Source organism: Lepidochelys kempii, chromosome 6, assembly GCF_965140265.1.
Source record: "Lepidochelys kempii isolate rLepKem1 chromosome 6, rLepKem1.hap2, whole genome shotgun sequence".
In the NCBI taxonomy this organism is placed as follows: Eukaryota; Metazoa; Chordata; order Testudines; family Cheloniidae; genus Lepidochelys; species Lepidochelys kempii.
In genome coordinates this window covers 116,906,835-116,925,847 of record NC_133261.1, presented here as the reverse complement: position 1 = coordinate 116,925,847, position 19,013 = coordinate 116,906,835, and the positions used below count along the sequence as shown (strand labels likewise).

At 47.3% G+C, this 19,013-nt stretch overlaps 1 long non-coding RNA gene across 1 annotated transcript; it reads right to left on the bottom strand.

The window, feature by feature from the left end:
- Positions 1 to 3,477: 3,477 nt before the first annotated feature.
- On the bottom strand, positions 3,478 to 18,724 carry LOC140913918 (uncharacterized). Its single transcript, XR_012159696.1, has 3 exons — positions 18,570 to 18,724; positions 5,450 to 5,569; positions 3,478 to 3,802 (listed from the first exon to the last, which is right to left on the bottom strand). It is a non-coding gene; the product is annotated as an uncharacterized lncRNA (long non-coding RNA).
- Positions 18,725 to 19,013: the final 289 nt, after the last annotated feature.

Genomic DNA, 19,013 nt, shown 5'->3' with positions numbered 1-19,013 from the left:
GCTTCAATTTAATCACAGTTAACTCATGCGATTAACTTAAAAAAATTAATCGTGATTAACCGCACTGTTAAACAATAGGTTACCAATTGAAATTTATTAAATAGTTTTCGCAAAAAGAAAAGGAGTACTTGTGGCACCTTAGAGACTAACCAATTTATTTGAGCATGAGCTTTCGTGAGCTACAGCTCACTTCATCGGATGCATACTGTGGAAAATACAGAAGATGTTTTTATACACACAGACCATGAAAAAATGGGTGTTTATCACTACAAAAGGTTTTCTCTCCCCCCACCCCACTCTCCTGCTGGTAATAGCTTATCTAAAGTGGAGAGTGAGGTGGGGGGAGAGAAAACCTTTTGTAGTGATAAACACCCATTTTTTCATGGTCTGTGTGTATAAAAACATCTTCTGTATTTTTCACAGTATGCATCCGATGAAGTGAGCTGTAGCTCACGAAAGCTCATGCTCAAATAAATTGGTTAGTCTCTAAGGTGCCACAAGTACTCCTTTTCTTTTTGCGAATACAGACTAACACGGCTGTTACTCTGAAACCTGTTAAATAGTTTTGGATGTTTTTCTACATTTTCAAATATATTGATTTCTATTAACACAGATTACAAAGTATACAGTGCTCACTTTATATTGTCTTTTATTAAAAATATTTGCACTGTAAAAATGATAAACGAAAGAAATAGTATTTTTCAATTCACCTCATACAAGTACTGTAGTGCAATATCTTTATAATGAAAGTTGAACTTACAAATATAGAATTATGTACCAAAAAAATAACTGCATTCAAAAATAAAACAATGTAAAACTTTAGACTGCAAATTGTAACCAGACTTGTTTGTCCTAATTCTAATGCGTTAGTGCTGGTTAAGTGAAAGAATAGGTTGAGATGGTATCTTTTGTGTAAATGTAAGGGAGTTGTAAAAGGCTGTAAAGTGGTTTCTAACCTGCGCACATGTGGTGTGATATCATTTCTGAGGAGTTGCTAAGTGTGTGAGTATATGCCAGGGTCTGGAACCTCCTGAATCTGATACTGCCAAGGGCTAGGGTGAGTGTGCACATTGAGACATTGCTCAGATTGGGTAGAGGGAAAGTGGCATGGGCAACCTTCTTTCTTTTTGTCCTGTAATAGTGTTAGATGCAATTCTGTGGGTAAAAGTGAACGGGTTGCAAAAGGAGGTGAAGAGGTTGTACATTTCACTGGCTGCAGGGTTGACAGAGTAAAGGTATAGGTTACTGGGGCATTGCTGAAAGAAGGTAGAGTTCAGGTTGCCACGTTAGTGTATTTACTGGCATTCAGAAGTTTGAGGGAAGTCATCTGAAGTGTTCTTCTTTTGAGTGATTGCTCATGTGTATTCCACAATAGGTGTGCGTGCTTGCCATGTGCACCGGTGCCGGAAGTTTTTCCCCTAGCAGTACCTATAGGGGAAGAGTGCCCCTAGTAACCCCTGGAGTGGCGCCTGCCGGGTGCAGTATAAGGGGAGATGCGCGCTCCCCCCACCCTCAGTTCCTTCTTGCCGCCAGTGAAGGTGTGTCGGAACTGCTCTGCTCCAGCTTTGCTGTAGCTCGTCCCTAGAACTGTTCGTTCATTCACTGTTAGTACCTGTAGTTAGTTAGCTGTTTAGTTAGTTTAGTCAGTCAGTGAGCCCAGGCCAGGGCATGCGCCGCACCCTGGGGTTTAAGTCGTGCGGCTCTTGTAGGCACTCTGTGCCAAGAAGTGACCCGCATGCAGACTGTTTGCGCTGTTTGGGAGAAACCCATATCAGCGAAAGGTGCAAGATTTGTAAGTCATTTAAGCCTTGGACCAAAAGAGAAAGGGACATTATGCTCCGGGCCATCCTGATGGCATCAGCACTGACCCCAACTTCGGCACGCCACTCCAAACCAGTACCCGGCACCGCGGTGTCGGTATGCGGCGACCCTCCGGTGCCATCGAGCAGTCTGCACCGCTCCCTCTTCACGGGGCACACCAAGAGGGCCAGGAAGACTCCCTCTTTGCAGCAGCACCAAGGGAAATCTGGGACAGAGGCTAGACCCATGTCGGGCAGTCCTCAATCCCCACCAGGCCCCAGGCCTCCAACTCACTGTGAGCGGAGTAGCCCGGCCCCTTCGGAACAGGCCTCTCTGGATGTCTGGATGCCTTCCACACCTGAAGCCCTTTAGGCGGCCCAGGACATTATGTCCATGCCGGTGCCAGGAGCGCCGCTGATGTCGGCCCCATGCTTCAGAGGCAAGCCACCACTGGGATCTCCGTAGTTGCCTCCAGCTCAGTCGAGGGACGGTTCCTGACGCCGTTCACCGCCCAGCAACCACTTGAGGCAGAGTCTATGTGGATCGCCCTCAATGCCGACCAGACTGTCTGGATGGGTTCCACCCAGCTGGGACTCTCAGCGCCACTTGTCCTCAAGGAGCGATTATCGACAGGACCGCAGCAGGTGCTGCCAACTCGTCTTGGAGGGGGTACCGCAGTCGGTCATGGCATGGTCGTTGACGCCGTTGCCGCTCGGACTTCTGCTCCAAGTCTCCGCCAAGACATCGCAGCCCCGGGTGTCGATCGCCGGCGTCTCGCCGGCGCAGGTCCACCCGTCGAGGCCATTCGCGGACTAGCTGCTACCGGTACCAATCCTCCACGTCCAGATCGCGGTCCCGTGGCTGACGTCGATCCTGGCACTGCTGCTCCTCCTGGTCCAGAGGCAGCAGCAGAAGATCGTACACCAGCCCAGCCTCCATTCGTAGCCGCCTTCCAATGGGCCAGGCCAGCCAAGCTGAACAGCCGGCCCCACCAGTGCCACAGCAGGTGCAGTGGTACCAAGCATCGTGGCCGGCCCAATGTTACCACTGGGCACCGTGGCCTCCGGTGCAGCCCCTGGTGGGGGCTCGCTCAGTGGCCAGAGCTTTGGAGGCACCATCAGCCTCCCTCTCCAGACCCCCAAGGAAGGAGTGGGTGGGACATGCATCCTCTGCTTCATTCCCGGAGTCCGACAAGGTGGTGGCCCTCTGGTGCCGGCTGATACCCACAGCACCACACCAGCCTCCTCGCCCTGCCCGGAGGAGGCGATTGTGGTCCCGCTGCCCTCTGCCCCACAGGAGGACTTCAGGGCCCATCAAGAACTCCTAAAGAGGGTGGCAGCAAGCCTCCACCTCCAGGCAGAGGAGGTGGAGGAGCCCTCAGACTCCCTGTTTAACATGCTGTCCTCGTCAGCACCGGGAGGGGTGGCCTTGCCTCTCCATGAAGGGGTGGCTAAAATTTCAAACGTCCTGTGGCAGACACTGGCCTCATTGGCCCCTATCTCTAAGAAGGCGGAACGCAAGAACTTCGTACCCACCAAGGGACATGAATACTTGTATACCCACCCATCCCCCAACTCTCTGGTGGTCAAGTCGGTCAACCACAGGGAACGGCAGGGTCAACCGGCAGGGTCAACCCCAAAGAATAAAGGCTCTCAGAGACTGGACTCTTTCGGAAGGAAAATTTATTCGTCTTCGAGCTTCCAGTTCCGAGTGGCAAATTATCAGGCTCTCCGGGGCCAGTACGAATTCAATCTGTGGGGCTTCCTGCCCAAGTTTGAGGACTCCCTCTAGGAGCGTGATAGAAAGGAGTTCAAGGCACACGTGGAGGAGTGGGCAGCAACTGCTAGGGCGTCCCTGCAGGCAGCCTCAGATGCTGCAGATACGGCTGCATGATCCATGGCCTCCGCGATGCCCATGAGATGGGTGTCATGGCTCCTGCTCTCTGGGCATTCCAGCGAGGCACAGTCCTCCCATGCAGGATCTCCCGTCTGACGGGAAAGCCCTGTTTGCGGAGGAGACAGATACAAGGCTGCACGGCACGAAAGACTCCCGCACGACCCTCCAGACTTTGGGCCTATATGTACTGCCCCGGCAAGACCTAAGTTCAAGCCACAGCAGACTCCTGCCCAGGCCACCCTCCCGAAGTATGAGGCCGCCCACAAGAAACAGCGGGACTATAAGACGCCTTCAGAGAGTGTCTCGGCCGGCCCCCCAGCCTGGCTCCTCTAAAGACAAGCAAGCGGGGAAAAGGCGCTTTTGATGGGCTACTCGGGGGCACCCCGACAGTCCTCATCAGGGATCCACCCTCAATAAAGCTCCACTTCTCCAATCGGTCGTGTGCTTTCCTCCTGGAATGGTCGCGGCTAACCTCGGACCAATGGGTCCTCAACACCATCTCCCGGGGTTACACCCTCCAGTTTACTTCCTTGCCGCCCAACCACCCCCTGCCTCCATCCCTGTGGGGGGACCCCTCGCATGAGGCTCTGCTCGAGCAGGAGGTGGGGCGGCTCCTAGGACTAGGAGCGGTAGAGGCGGTGCCCAAGGAATTCGTGGGCAAGGAGTATTACTCCCGATACTTCCTCATCCCGAAGGCCAAAGGGGGGCTGTCATAAAGCTACAGCTAAGGGTAGCATAAAATCCCTCCTTTACCTGTCAAGAGTTAAGAAGCTCAGATAATCTGGTTCGCACCTGACCAAAAGGACCAATAAGGGGAGAAGATGCTTTTAAATCTGTGGGGGGAAGGTTTTTGTTTTGTGTTTCTTTGTGTTCTCTCCAGAGACAAAAAGAAAGACCAAGCAAGTAATCCTAGCTCCTATTGAATGATACATCTAAACTTATAGAAATAGTAAGTAATAGCAAGGAAATGCATTAGAGTATCTTTTGTTTTAGCTTGTGAATTTTTCTTGTGCTTAAGAGGGAGGTTTATCCCTGTTTTTTGTAAATTTGAAGCTTTGCCTAGAGGGGAATCCTCTGTTTTAAATCTTATTACTCTGTAAAATTACCTTCCATCCTGATTTTACAGAGGTGTTTCTTTTTACTTTTTTTTTTTCTTTATAATAAAGTTCTGGGTTGTTTTGTTTAAGAATCTGATTGGTTTTTAGTGTCCTAAAAACCCCATGGTCTGGTCTGTGCTTACCTGGTTTACCTATTTGGTTGGTAGATTATTTTCAAGCCTCCTCAGGAAAGGGGGTGAAAGGGCTTGGGGGGAGATTTTAGGAAAACAGAAACTCCAAGTGGTCCTTTTCCTGAATCTTTCTCTAACTCACTTGGTGGTAGCAGCAGTACCCATCCTTGGACAAAGAAGGATTTATGCCTTGGGGAAGTTTTTAACCTAAGCTGCTAGAAATAAGCCTAGGGGGTCTTTTATGCAGGTCACCACATCTGTACCTCAGAGTGGTACCTGACAGGGGCTCAGACCCATTCTGGACCTGTGAGGTCTGAACCAGTACATGGTGAAACTCAAGATCCGCATAGTTTCCCTGGCTTCCATCATCCCCTCCCTGGATACCGGAGACTGGTATGCTGCCCTCGATCTGCAGGATGTATACTTCCACATCCACATATTCGAGGGGCACAGGCTCACTACCAATTCATGGTCTGTCCACTGCCCCCGGTGTTTACGAAATGCATAACAGTGGTAGCGGCCTACCTCAGACGCCCGGGGGTCCAGATTTTTCCCTATCTGGATGATTGGCTGGTTAAGGGTACCTCCTGGTCACAGGTGAGGGATCATGTGGCGCTCCTACTGTCCACGTGCACTGCCTTGGACCTGTTGGTAAACAGCACCAAATCCACATTAGTCCCGGTCGAATGCATAGAGTTTATTGGGGCACTCCTGGACACAGCGTGGGCCACAGCCTCTTTCCTGCCAGGCAGATTCGAGACCCTGAAAGGTCTCATCGACTCTGTGACAACAGCCAGGGTTTGCCTGCAGCTCTTGGGTCACATGTCGGCGTGCATGTACGTGGTGCATCACACCAGACTCGGGATGAGGCCCCTCCAACTCTGGTTGGCCTCTAAGTTTTCCCAGGCTACGGACAGGATGGACAAGGTCCTCACCATGCCGGACTCTGATCACCTCCTTACGGTGGTGGTCCGACCCCAAACAACATGCTCCAAGGGGTCCTGTTCAGGGACAGGGCCCCATTGTTGGAGCTGGTGTCAGATGCATCAGACCTGCGGGGGGGCTCATGTGGGGAACTTTCAGACCCAAGGCCTGTGGTCGGCCCAAGACCTGACCCTACATATAAATGTCAAGAAACTTAGGGCGGTGCGGCTGGTATGGCCTTCCACTCGCACCTGGAGGATCCTCACGGACAACATGGCCTCAATGTTCTATATTAACAGGCGAGGCAGGGCCCGATCTTCTGCCCTCTGCCATGAAGCCCTCAGGCTGTGGGACTTCTGTATTGCCCACGCTATCCACCTGAGGGCCTTCCACCTGCTGGGCGCCTGGAACAAGAGAGTGGATCGCTTGAGCAGGGATTTTTTCCTTGCAACACGAGTGGTCCCTCTACCTGGAAGTTGCCCACCGGCTCTTCCAAAAGTGGGGAACTCTCCAGGTGGACTTATTCATGACTCGGCAGAACTAGCAATGTCCCCGGTTCTGCTCCGGGGCTGGCCTGGGGAGGGGCGCTATCTCCAATGCCTTTATCCTGTCCTGATCAGGCCTGCTTCTCTACGCCTCTCCCCCACCCCCAATTCCCTGTAATCAGCAGGGTCCCGGAGAAGATAAAGAGGGACAAGGCCCGGGTCATCCTGATTGCCCCGGCGTGGTCCAGGCAACGTTGGTACGGGACCCTCACGGGCCAAGCGGTAGCTCCGCCATGGCCGTTGACGCTCCGCCCGGACTGCTCTCTCAGGACTAGGGCCGCCTCCTCCATCCCAACCTAGTGGCTATTCACCTCACAGAGTGGCTGCTCAGTGGTTAGGCAGAGAGGAGAGGACGTGCTCAGAACAGGTTCAGCGCGTCCTCCTTGAAAGTAGACAGCCCTCCACTCTCTGCGCTTATTTGGCAAAGTGCCCCGTTTTTCTAGATGGGTGGCGGACCATGGTGTCTCTCCCATGACCGCCCTGATCCAGCTTATTCTTGACTACTTCTGTCAGGGTTCCCTCCCCACTCTGAACTCTAGGGTACGGATGTGGGGACCCGCATGAAAGACCCCCTAAGCTTTTTTCTACCAGCTTAGGTTAAAAACTTCCCCAAGGCACAGATTCTTCCTTGTCCTTAGAACGGTATCGCTGCCACCACCAAGTGATTTAGACAAAGATTTAGGAAAAGGACCATTGGGCGTTCCTGTTCTCCCCCAAATATCACCCCAAGCCCCTTCACCCGCTTTCCTGGGGAGGCTTGAGAGTAAACAAGGTGAGCACAGACCAGACCCTTAGGTTTTTAGCACACTAAAAACCCCAATCAGATTCTTAAAAACAGAACTTTTATTATAAAGAAAAAAAAAAGTAAAAGAAACACCTCTGTAAAATCAGGATGGAAGGTAATTTTACAGAGTAATAAGATTTAAAACAGAGGATTCCCCTCTAGGTAAAGCTTCAAATTTACAAAAAACAGGGATAAACCTCCCTCTTAGCTTGTGAATTTTCCTTGTGCTAAAACAAAAGATACTCTAATGCATTTCCTTGCTATTACTTACTATTTCTGTAAGTTTAGATGTATCATTCAGTAGGAGCTAGATTACTTGCTTGGTCTCTCTCTTTATCGCTGGAGAGAACACAAAGAAACACAAAACAAAAACCTTCCCCCACAGATTTGAAAGTATCTTCTCCCCTTATTGGTCCTTTGGGTCAGGTGCCAACCAGGTTATCTGAGCTTCTTAACTCTTGACAGGTAAAGGAGGGATTTTATGCTACCCTTAGCTGTATGTTTATGACAACCTTCTCCACCTGAGAGCCCAGGGACTGGCGCCTTCGTCAGTCAAGGTACACCTGGCAGCCATATTGGCTTTCCATCCGCCGGTGCTGGGGCCCATGGTATTTTCCCATGCTATGACTGGCCAGTTCCTCAAGGGGTTGGACTGTCTTTTCCCATATTCTAGACCCCCTGTCCCACACTGGAACCTGAACGTGGTGTTGGCTTGTCTCACAGGGCCCCGTTTTGAACCATTGGCCATGTGCTTCTGGTCTCACCACTCATGGAAGGTGGCCTTCCTGGTTTCAATCACGTCAGCCAGGCAAGTCTTGGAGCTCAGGGCCCTGACCTCCGAGCCGCCGTACACGGTTTTTCATAAAGATAAGGGCCAACTCGGCCCACAGCCCGCTTTCCTCCCGAAGGTGGTCTCCACTTACTACGTGGGTCAGGACATTTTTGTACCTGTCCTCTGCCCCAAGTCCCACACATCCAATGAGGAGCATCATCTCCACACGCTCGATGTGCGACGGGCTCTGGCTTTCTACCTCAAGTGGACTAAGCAGTTCAAAGTCCTCACCACTGTTCATTGCCTCGGCTGAGTGCGCAAGGGCCAGCCGATTTCCACTCAGTGGCTTTCCAATCGGATCACTTCATGCATCCGCTCTTGCTATTGTTGGATCATATTTAAAATGAGTAACTGTATTTTCTGCTACAGGGCTCAACATACCACCAAGCAACCTTAACTCTGCATAAATGTAGGTTTATTGCATTGAATTTCCCAGTTTTTTGGAAAAAGAAAAGATATGTTAGTAGTTATTCAGATAGTTCTACATATCATATCCTACCCTTAGCATACAGAGCCAGCCAGCCTCCTCCCCACAGCATCAGCTGGGCTGCATTAGCACCAGCCCTGCTTTGGCACATGGCCCCAGCCATAGTCCTGACCCATTCACTAGGCCTCCATCCTGGCCCCCTCTCCACAATGGTACCCAGCACCCCAGAGTAAGAAAGGAACACAACTCCCTAAAGTCTTCATTCCCTGGTACACAAACATTTTATTGCCATTCCTCCCTCCCCACCCATAACCCATCTCACATGCAGAGTCTGGAGCAAAGGAAAGCTATGTTACAGTGGAATAGTCTTCCTGATCATATTTCAGAATGGCTGGAGGGTGGAATTTGTTGCAGGGCCAGTGAGTGGAATCAGACCCTATTTCTGTTCCAAAATACTGTCAATTTTATGTTTGAGAGAAAGATCATCTGACCCTTAGCCAATGGATGTACCCCAACTTTAAGAAACAGTGAAGGTGTCAGTGCTTGTAATCTTTCTATAAGTACAGTATTACATAGTACACATTTTCTGCTCAGCCATGAACAGAACAATAGCCTGACTAATGTTCTTCTAGAGCTTATTCATTATAGGCACCGACTTCATGGGTGCTCCGGGGCTGGAGCACTCACAGGGAAAAATTAGTAGGTGCTCTGCAACCACTGGCAACCAAGCTCCCTCCCACCCTACCTCCTCCTCCTTCTTTCCCCCCACCCAGCGCGTTGTGTCCCCTGCTCCTCCGCCTACCTCCCAGCGTTCCCCACCTGGCCACTGCCAAACAGCTGTTTGGCAGCATTTTAGCATGCTCCTGGAGGGGGAGGAGCAGGAACGTGGTACGCTCGGGGAGGAGGCAGGGAAGCGGCAGGGCCGGAGTGGGGATTTGGGCAGGGAGTTGGAATAGGGGCAGGGAGGGGGCAGAGTTCGGCGGGGACTTTGGGGAAGGGGTTGGAATGGGGGCAGGGCAGGGCCTCATGGAAAGGGTGGAGTGGAGGCAGGATCAGGGGCAGAGGCAAGGTTGAGCACCCAGGGGAAAGCAGGGAAGTCAGCGCCTATGTTATTAATAGCTTTCAAAGTGCTGCTGTACCAGTTATTCAGATGCTCAGCCAAATCAGAGAAGACTATCCCAGTGTCTTGGACACACATCTCTGATGTGGTCCAAATCTGCTTCTATACATTGTAGGAGATGTACACCAGGAATAAGTGTGATGCTTTCTGGGTGTACCCAGGGTTGTGTGGCACCTCACTACCATCTGCCTTTAGCTTGAGGAGACTGTGCCAGCTAGGGGTCAGCTCCCCAACTCCACCAGCCATGGCCAACACAAGCACTCCTCTGTAGGCCTTGCAGACACCACTGTCACTCCAAGTTAGGATGAGCACAGGTCCAACCCTTGTCCTCTGAGCATCTCCCTAGTAGTATCCAGCACCTGGTCCACTGAATGCTCGCAGTATTCAGAATTACTACTTCCAAAGCAACAGTACACCCCAGCTTATCAGTTCTACCTCAGAGGAGCGCTCTGCTTACTCATAGGACTTAGATAAGCTGACCGTGAAATCAAGTATAAGTTTATTTAACAAGCTATAGAGATTCAAGAATTTTTGGAAGCAAATGGCTACATATAAAATAAAATCATAAGCATTCTAGAGCCAAGACTTTAGAAGATATGAGAGTAGTTTGTTGAACGCTGCTCACCCAAAATCCATGTAGCACTTTACAGCAAGTCTGGCTATTATTATTTGGCATATGCAATCCGGTCTGGCCAAGCCACAGCGTTCTTATCAACAGTGTTCAAGGCACAAAGACCTCCAGGAAATTGAGTCATTTTGCAGTCCTCAACTGTGTGTGTCATGGTTTGTGGCTGCCCACATTGACCTATGGACTGTCTCTAAAATGCCACCGAAATTCTGCTGCAGCACAAATTCCATGTCCGGTACAAAACTGGTTAAGAAGGCTCCATTGCCTTCATGGTGAATCAAACCTGGGTTGACATTGAGTGGGGTCCGAGAGAGAATTTGTAGCTTTCTTGACAGACCATGAAGCTTGCCATGCATACTCTACTGTAAATCCCTCACCCGGTAAACTTATCCACAGCAGGTGCCATGAGGGCAGATGACCATGTGGTGGATTAAACAAGTCTTTAGTTAATGGTGGATGTGGCATATTGCGCAATTTCGTCACAAGGTTTGCTACGTTTTACTCCATGCGAACAGTGGGTGGAGCAATATTGCAGGTGTAGAACTGATCAATGAAATTGTTTTTAATTGTTCACTTTATTAATATAACTTCATAAGCAAAGTTCTATGAATGAAACAACATTCATTCATAAAACCGGTTACCCCAATAACTGGCTAATTGAGTTTCACTTTCAATCCAATTGCTGCTTAAATCGCTGAAACATGCACTGTTACAACATTCTAACTTCTGCTCCTGTTTGTCATTTATTATACTTGTCTTTATTGGAACGTCTGTTCCCTGTTTGCCATTCCTTACACTTGTCCATATTGTAACTCAAACTCCATTTTCACTTGTCCCAAACTCCATTTTGTAAAAGCTTGCTGCAACCTTCATTTTTACAAAACCCTGCTGTAATCTTATTAGTTTAGTTTAGATGTGTGAATGAGGTCTGGATGGATAATGGAATCAACCTCCAGCCCCAGCCTGTCCTGATGAAATAAAGTGTAAACACCAACAGCTGAAGATGCAGACAACAGCCCTGACAAAGCAAGAAGAGTCCACCCTAAAAAAGAAAAGAACAAAAGTACAACTGAAGAAAGTACAAAGAAAAGAAAAGAACAAAAGTACAACAAAGCCAGGTCCTACGCTGAAAGTCACGTCTGCAATTGACGGGTGATCAATCACACCGAACCCAGAGGCAGCGTGACACAGCGAGACATCTAGACTCTGGATTCAAACTAAAGCCTACAAAAAGGATGGGGTGAGAGGGAAGACTTTGGAGGGTAACATTCTGCTGCCAACATGGAAGGGCATCAGTGGATGCCCAATAGAGACCCAGCCCCTCCTTGTGCTTGGCTTTCCTGGCCAGTTAGCCGCCACAAGCTACGAACCCAAGCCACGAACTCAAGCTACATTCAGGACTGGTAACTCTACAGCAGCTGCAGAACATTTGGGTGTGTGTGTGTGTGTGTATACATAGGTATTAGATATTAGTTATTGGTCTTAAATCAAATTGTGTTATTATAATAAACATAACACCTTGTCTTGTCCCCTGAAACGATCCTGAGCAGTTTTGTCTGTATAACACAGGGAACCAATAACCATGGAAGACCAGTAGATTTAAGTGTGCCTGAAATAAGACGTATGGTGGAATTAAGTTGATCATCCTTGTGTGAGATCAGTCAGTCCACACTGGACTGCAGTACTCCGCTGCTGAGTAACAAAGTGCCACGTATGAGGTGCGCAATGTTTGGGCATTGGAACTCCATGTCATTCTGGCCAGTTTATCGAGCTACTTGTTGAATGTTTTGATCTCACTTGCCGTCTTAAAGATGGTCACAATATATGTGAGTTCTATCTTGCTATGACCCTCCTCAATGTCAGTTTGCCTCCTCTATGATGGACCCCGTGTATCTTCTCTGTCCCCACATCCACTTCACCCACCCACAATGTCCTCTGTCTCTGGCTGCTCTGCATCTGCTATAACAAAAATTTTGGTTAGACTGGCTGCTGACTATTCTGCTATGTTCACAAGTAAATCTCCCCATACACTATCTTGTATTATGTCATACATATAAAGGGAAGGGTAACCACCTTTCTGTCTACAGTGCTATAAAATCCCTCCTGGCCAGAGGCAACATCCTTTCACCTGTAAAGGGTTAAGAAGCTAAGATAACCTCACTGGCACCTGACCCAAAAGGACCAATGAGGGGACAAGATACTTTCAAATCTGGAGAGGGGGAAAAGGGCTTTTGTCTGTCTGTGTGATACCTTTGCCGGGAACAGATCAAGGATGCAACCCCTCCAACTCCTGTAAAGTTAGTAAGTAATCTAGCTGGAAAATGTGTTAGGTTTTCTTTGTTTTGGCTTGTAAATTCACTGTGCTGGAGGGAATGTGTATTCCTGTTTTTGTGTTTTTTTAACTTAAGGTTTTGCCTAGAGGGATTCTCTGTGTTTTGAATCTGATTACCCTGTAAAGTATTTACCATCCTGATTTTACAGAGGTGATTCTTTTACCTTTTTTTTAAATAAAATTCTTCTTTTAAGAACCTGATTGATTTTTCATTGTTCTTAAGATCCAAGGGTTTGGGTCTGTGTTCATCTGTACCAATTGGTGAGGATATTGTTATCAAACCTTCCCCAGGAAAGGGGGTGTAGGGCTTGGGGGGATATTTTGGGAGAATAGGACTCCAAGTGGTCCTTTCCCTGTTCTTTGTCTAAATCACTTGGTGGTGGCAGCATACTGTTCAAGGACAAGGCAAAGTTTGTACCTTGGGGAAGTTTTTAACCTAAGCTTGTAAAAATAAGCTTAGGGGGTCTTTCATGCGGGTCCCCACATCTGTACCCTAGAGTTCAGAGTGGGGAGGGAACCCTGACATATTGTAAGAAACAACTTCTAGCAAGCAACATGCATTATTAAATTATACAGGTGTACGAAGGTTCACCCTACAAACAACAGAGATGGAGTGTTCATTGGGGCAATGGCATTGGCACATTCCCTCAAACTACCCAGGAAAGCATAAAGTGGATGAATAGAAACCCTCTCATATGTTTTCTTTATTGATGCATGCGTGATGTAATCTTTCCAGACTGCACATTTGTGCAAGTAAAGAAATGAATATGTTCTTAATTTCTCAATTTGGGTCCCTCAAAGATTTAGTAAGTGCCATGCACTACCTTGGATAAAACTCAACAGATTGAAACCATTTTAACTCACATCACATCAAAAGTTTGAGCTGTAACTGCACACACAAAAAACACCTGCAAACTTTTTTGAAAATGGCTATTTGGCGGTGGTGACTTATATCGCTGCAACCCATAGCCAAATGAACCTAAATTTGGATAACTAACCTTACCCTGCATCCTCCCGAAGCACACCAAATTTCAGAGGAATCCAACTAAGCATGTCAATTTTAGGGGACTTAGGTCAACATTTAAAGAGAAGTCATGACACCACCTTAACTATAATGATGCCATCACATCACTGTCATTGAAATATTTTTGTGATGCAAGTATCTTAGTCTCAGTCAGACTACCGTACACCTTCACCACCCCATAATAAAAAAAAAAAAAACTTCCACATCTACTAGGAAAAAATGCTTCATATATAACTTTACCTATCCTAATGGATTAATGTCTATGGATTTTTTTTTTTTTGTTGATTATTGTGTATGGTAAAATTGACATTTACAGACATTTACCAATGATCTAAGCCTACCTAACAGTAAGGTTCCAGACCTGTTTTTTCAGGGATAGTCCCTAGCATGTGGTAGAGGTGTATCCTGTTAATGCTTCTAGTTATCCTTGTGACAAGGTGGGTGAGGTAGTATCTTTTATTGGACCAATTTCTGGTGGTGAGAGAGACAAGCTTTCGACCTGACACAGAGCTCTTCTTCAGGACTGGGAAACTAACTCAAAAGGTCACTGCTAAATACAAGATTTGAACAGATTGTTTAGCATAAGTAGTTAGCACATATTTCAAGGTGAAATGGCATGTTAACTTCCCTCCAGTCATAAAGAGGAAAGGAAGGGGGAGGGGGACAGCTAGGGGGGTTGTCAGTGAGTTACAAAGTACACCGGACCCATGCTAGAATGTGGGGTTCGGGATCCAGGTGCGGTACCGCGTTAACACATGGACTGCTTTACCATGGATCCCACTTTAAATATTTAAATTTGGGATCCATTGCCGCGACCACGCTATATGCGAATCCGCGTCCAGCAATGCACGCTCTAGCTAGGGTCCGCTGTATTGTAATCCATAAATCCAGTGTCTTAAGACCACGATTTTTAGTGTCTAGCAAAGTTATGAACTTAAGATCCCAGGTTCACCTTTTGAAAGTGTTGTACAGGTTTCCCTTGAGGATGAGAACTGACAGGTCAGATATAGAGTGATTGCTTTGTGAAAAGTGTTCACCCAAGGGTGAGATGGTGTTTTTGTCTTTTATCATTTTCCCGGGTGAGCTCATTCAAAAGCATAGTGATTGTCTGGTTTCACCCACACAGTTGTTTTTGGGGCATTTAGTGCACTGGATGAGATCCACCACATGTTGTGACAGGCATGTGTAGGACCCATGGATCTTGAAAGGAGCGTTGGGGTAGGGGGCGAGGGGCACAGAATGTTGGTCATTGTAGTAGTGGAGATATGTCTGCAAGTTTTGCATCTGTTGTTCTGGCAGGGTCTGGTGCCGCTTTAAGTTGATGCGTCCTGATCTGTGGGGAGTTTGCTTCTGATGATGAGCATGGAGAGTTGGGAGGTTGTTTGAAGGCCAGAGGCGGGGGTTCAAGACAGATTTCTCTCAGGATGGAGTCCCCATTCAGTCTGGGTTGTAGTTTGATACCCTGTATGGGTTCCAGCGTGGCATGGTAGGTGACAACTGTCTTGTTCGGGCTGCCATCTATTCATCTTAGAATGAGTTTCTTCTATTTATGTTCACCTGTGTGGTGAGGGGGAAGCTGTATGGATGGCAAATGCAGCTACTTCCCCTCAAAGCTGCCACCAGTTCCTCTGCATAAACTCAATGCTGCACATGGACTGTGGGGGAGGGGGAGTCACTGAACAGCCATTCTAAGTGGCATGTGCCTCTCCAATACTGCCCAAGTAGTGTGTCGAAAAAGATTCATTAACGTTGCTTGCAGCAGCATTTACTCTCCTTCTGTGCTCTGTGACCCCCAGCAGCGAGGTCAGAGCACAGCTGTGGCCCAGGAGGAGCCAGAGGCATGTTGAGGGGAGAGAGGAAGCTGAAAGGAACCTGGAGGGACAGTTCTTCTGCCTCTGGCAAGGGATTTTACCTGGTTTGGTCATGGTTTGCTGTGCCTCTTTGGCCTCTGCCCTTCTTTCAGGCCACAGCCCCGGCCCCTCACCTCACTGTTGCCCATCCAGAGATGCAGCAGGGGTAACAATCTGCTGGAGCAGAGGGTCCTGCAAACTGTCTATTGTCAGAGAAATCCCAGTTTGCTTACAAACTTATCTATTTAAAAAGTTTAAATTTTTTTAAAAGATTTCTTTAGCGTTGTATTTTGGATCTGAATCAGTTTCCTGGGGCTTATATCTTAAATGTGAGCAGTGTTGCTTAGCTGTAATTTGTAAGGTAAAGTCATAGTATTGGTTAAAAGAACTTCAAATCGATCTTTCAAAACTGCACACGCAAGTACTTCTATTTGCTTTGCACAAACGTTTGTGCCAATATACCTTGATTACGCAAATGTTCATGGAAAACAAATATAAAAGACGCGTGAGCATGTCCAAAGAAAACTCATTTTAAAAAATCAAGTGAATGTGAACGGCTTTTGCAATATTTGCCCAACTCTAGCTTCATCCCAGAAGAATGTGGGTGTCTTACTCCACTGCACTTACAGAAAAAGGAAGACTACTAATGGCTGTTTACTGACACCCTTGCTATTCATTGAATTAGTGATCATGCTTAGTCATGGCTTGCTGCCCCTAATTCTGTTCTTTTCGGATTTGGGAAGAGACAGTGTTGTTGGGGAGGCAGTACCAGTCAAAGGCTGTGTTTTAGGTAAGGTCAGAAGTTGGCATGTGTTTCAGTAGTTGTAACACTAACACCGTAAACCGATTTTAGTACAGCAGTTGAGGAGCTTTGGGTGTCGTTCAGGCAGAATATCACTGCAGCCTTTGTACTTCTGCCCATTAGCCTGTACAAATAACGCCCTAACTCGCTACCAACTACTTACAATATGAATAGGGCTGTCAATTAATCACAGTTAACTCATGCGATTAACTCAAAAAAATTAATCGCGATTAGAAAAATTAATCATGATTAATCACACTTATAACAATAGAATACCAATTGAAATTTATGAAATATTTTTGGATGTTTTTCTCCATTTTCAATATTGATTTCAATTACAACACAGAATATAAAGTGCACAGTGCTCACTTAATATTATTATTTTTGATTACAAATATATGCACTGTAAAAATGATAAAGAAAAGAAATAGTATTTTACAATTCACCTCATACAAGTACTGAAGTGCAGTCTCTTTATCATGAAAGTGTAACTTACAAATGCAGAATTGTTTTGGTTACATAACTGCACTCAAAAACAAAACAGTGTAAAACTTTAGAGCCTACAAGTCCACTCAGTCCTACTTCTTATTCTGACAATCGTGAAGACAAAAAAGTTTTGTTTGCATTGAGGGGAGATACTGCTGCCTGCTTCTTATTTACAATGTCACCTGAAAGTGAGAACAGGTGTTCTCATGGCACTTTTGTAGCTGGCGTGGCAAGGTATTTACATGCCAGATGTGCGAAACATTTGTATACCCTTCCATGCTTCGGCCACCATTCGAGAGGACATGCTTCCATTCTGATGATGCTCATTAAAAAAATGTGTCAATTAAATTTGTGACTGTACTCCTTGTGGGGAGAATTGTATGTCTCCTGCTCTGTTTTACCCCCATTTTGCCATATATTTCATGTTATAGCAGTCTCGGAGGATGACCCAGCACATGTTTGTTTTAAGAACACTTTCACTGCAGATTTGACAAGACACAAAGAAGGTACCAATGTGAGTTTTCTAAAAATAGCTACGGCACTCAACCCAAGGTTTAAGAATCTGAAATGCTGTCCAAAATCTGAGAGGGACAAGGTGTGGAGCATGCTTTCAGAAGACTTAAAAGAGCAACACTCTGATGCAGAAACTACAGAACCCAAACTACCAAAAAAGAAAATCAACCTTCTGTTGATGGCATCTGACTCAGATGATGAAAATGAACATGCGTCAGTCTGCACTGCTTTCGGTCGTTATCAAGCAGAACCCAGCATCAGCATGGACGCATGTCTTCTGTAATGGTGGTGTTCTCACTTTCAGGTGATGTAAACAAGAAGCAGGCAGCACTATCTCCTGCAAATTGTAACCAACCTTGTTTGTCTGAGTGATTGGCTGATCAAGAAGTAGGACTGAGTGGACTTGTAGGCTCTAAAGTTTTACACTGTTTTATTTTTCAATGCAAGTTTTTTTTGTACATAATTCTACATTTGTAAATTCAACTTTCATGATAAAGAGATTGTGCTACTGTACTTAGGTGAACTGAAAAATGCAATTTTTGTTTTACAGTGCAAATATAAAATGAGCACTGTACACTTTACATTCTGTGTTGTAACTGAAATTAATATATTTGAAAATGTAGTAAACATCCAAAAATATTTAAAATAAATGGTATTCTGCTGTTCTTTAACAGCGTGATTAATCACGATTCATTTTTTAAATTGTGCAATTAATTGTGATTGATTTTTTTAATTCCGTGACCGCCCTATATATGAATAACAACTTTTCAAACATATCTTCTTGCAAGCCCTGTATTTGTATCTACCCTAGGTTTGTAGCAGCAATAATTTTTCATATTATGACTTTTTAATGTTTTCAGTTTGCCTTTAACAAGGGCGAGCATTTATAAAATTGTGGAGCTCTTTTTAGAGGCAGGAGGCTTTTTATGGTGACAGAGGTGCAGCACCAAAAGTAAGTGGAAGGAATGTCCATTAAACTAGATCTTATGCTGCTGTATTACTGTGGTGCCATTACCTGTTAAAAAGGTGCCTGGCGCTGAAAAAGACGCGGAGGGGCCCTAGGTCTAAAGGGCACCTGGGCTCTATGGAAAGGAGGGCCTTTGCATTGCCTTTACCAGCGAGGCGTCCAAAAGCCCCCACTCCGGGGCTGCTGTAGCTCACGAAAGCTTATGCTCTAATAAATTGGTTAGCCTCTAAGGTGCCACAAGTCCTCCTTTTCTTTTTATAAACCGTTAGTAAGAAGAGGTGGGTGGGTCCTTTTGCCGGTTTGCTTCAGTGTCACAAGCGATGGGCGGATTTTGAGGCTGGCTAATGTATGGGGCAGCAGATCCTTACGGGAAAACGGACGGGGCACCCTCAAAGAATGGGGCTCACCTACCCTCCGCCTGAAATCAGAGGCGCGACAGCCTGCGTGCAGCAGCCGGGGGCGAGCGGCGAGCAGCAGCTGGAGGGTAGAAGTACTGCTCGCCCCCGCGTCGCTGCTGCCTGCTACGCGCAAGGCACCCAGCTGCCGCGGGGGCTCAGCCGGGCGCTAGGGCTGCCCGGGGACTGCTGGCAGCACAGCCCCGCGCGCCGCGCGCGAGAGCAGCCGCCTCCCACCAGGAGAGAGGAGCGGGCGGGGCTCGCGCTGCGGCAGAACTGCGGCTGCGCCCATTCCAATTGGCCCAAGGGGAGGGGGGAGCCGCCCCCTCTGGCTCCGGCGGCTTTGGTCGCTGCTGTTGGGTCGGCAGAGCCCATCCCCCCAAAGCTAGCCGGCCAGTGAGAAAATGGTTGCTGGGCTGCCTTGAAGAGCCGCTGGCCAATGGGAGCAGGGCTAGCTGCC